The following is a 2,194-nucleotide window of genomic DNA, read 5'->3' on the forward strand; positions in this document are numbered from 1 at the left end:
CCACCCATTCTTTTCTCACGACTGTATGATGTTTGACAAACAGTAAATTTCATGGGGTCACACCCTTCCCCAACTAGCTCAGCCATCTCTTCACGTGGAAGCCACTGTGTTGAGACGTTGGTTCCAAGTCTGTTGCATTGCTCTCTTGAGGACGGGACTGGGACTTATTCGTTTGTTAATCTCCAAAGCCCAGGAGCCAGTAGAAGGTGCCCCATTTGAATGAACAAGCGAACACACATGTATGCGTGTGTACCCGTGCACACACATGGCAGCGGGGCGACAGAACTTGAATTTAGGCAAAGGTGAACCATGGCAGAATCAAGACTACGGAGAGTCTGGGAGAAACAGTGTCTGTAGGACTGACCAGGAGGGGAATGGGGAGGAGTTTCAGGATTTGTAAGAGTTCAAGGGAGATAATATAAACTTGGCATTTTAGAGCCAGAGGGACCCTTGGTGATCGTGGAGGTCAAACACCTCGTTTTTCAGATCATTGAGCTTTCTCATCAGCCCCGAGACTGTAGCCACTGCCCAGGCAGGGCACAGAACCAGACAGAGCTGTTTAGTGCTTTTATTGATTTAAACACTTAATTGATCATCACATTGTGTTTTATGTTTTAAGCAATTGATTTTGTGTTTGAGCCCTGAGATGGTTTTGTGAGGAAGGAAAAATAATTTTAAAAATTCTAGAAACTGATCAAAAAGACCACTGCCTTCGAGTGGAAGCGCGTTGCCCCATGCTGACCCTGTGACAGCCACGCTTAGCATCTCCTCCCCTTCCTCTTCCCCACTTCCCATTCTTGGTTGTCACCTTCCCCTGTGGCCCCTGGGCTCTATTCAAGGTTACTTGTAAATTTCTGACTCTTAAAACTTGCTCTCCTCCACAAAGACCTAAATTATCTGTCCATATCTTTTCCACAGCAGCCCTTTAACAGCTGAAAAGGTTCCTGGCATCTTAACGTTTGTCTAGCACCTTACAGTTTACAAAGAATTTCAGGGTGAGTTATCCTACTTTGTGAGGTATTGATGAAGCACTGATAGCTCAGAGAAGCTAACTTGATTACAACCTCACAGAGGGTCATGCGTTGATTCCTGGTGTGATGACTAGGGCGCCCATGGTTTTTTCCATGACAAAGACCATATTTTCTTTTTAAAAAGTCTCCCTGACTAAGCGTCTAGCTGTATTTGGTAAGCTTACCTAGAATGCCTAAACTTGAGGATTCATTTCCCACTTTCTCCCAGGGTGCCCATACACTGCCAAGGTTGGGAAATAGGTGCCCATGGGTATTGGGTGTTTCTCTTCTCTGTCCCTACCCTGTGAGTCTGATGGTCAGACCAGTAGCCCCAATTCTGGAGCAAGTACTCAACAGAAAGAGCCCAGCAACTGCTGTCCCTGGGGAAACCGCCAAGGAGGTCTGTGATTTGTTGGAACCCCAAGCTGGCCAGAGCAGCAGCAGGGTGTCAGCCCTGGTGTGGCAGAGAAGTGGGTGGGGACTGTCCTCAGTCTGCAGCTGAGGAAACCCAGGGACACAGGTGCTGTGCAGTCAGAAGGTGATGGAACCCGGGCCACTGCTACCCAGCACGCACATTTTCCACCGCAGCCCATTGCATGCTTTTAATAGCAGAAATGAACAAATTCCACAGATGTGCTCGACCAGCTGGAATCCTTGGAGATACGGCAGAATATTTGCCGGGGTGACTGTGGGCACCAAAGTTACTTGGGAATAGTTGGGATCATGTGCTTAGAAGAGGGTCCTGCTCCTTATGTCCCTGACACATCTGTTGCTGCTGCTGGCTGCCCTTTCTTGAACACTTCCTGTATGTGTGGTGCTTTGAGCAGCTGTTTTTCATGGAATGCTTGCTGTGTGTCAGAGGCGATTCTAAGTTAACTGCTTCCACTCATTTAAACCTCACAACCACCATTTAAGGTAGGTGCTGTTCAGTGCCTGCCACTGCCGCTTACGAGCTGTGCTATTTTGGACAAGTTCCTTGATGTCTCTGTGCCTTTGGTGCCTTGCTCCCAGCATCACCTGTAAATACGTGCTTTATTCTCACCTGTAGTATTTATACTATCCTCGTGCATGGAGCTGCTGTGAGGGTGAATGAGGCATCATGAACCCCTTAGCCGGTGCCTCAGTGTGTGATCTAAAGCAAGCCACTTTAGGCCACTGGGCCTGTTTCATCATCTGTGAAATGG

Source organism: Hipposideros armiger, unplaced genomic scaffold (genome assembly GCF_001890085.2).
Source record: "Hipposideros armiger isolate ML-2016 unplaced genomic scaffold, ASM189008v1 scaffold_629, whole genome shotgun sequence".
NCBI classification, from domain to species: domain Eukaryota; kingdom Metazoa; phylum Chordata; class Mammalia; order Chiroptera; family Hipposideridae; genus Hipposideros; species Hipposideros armiger.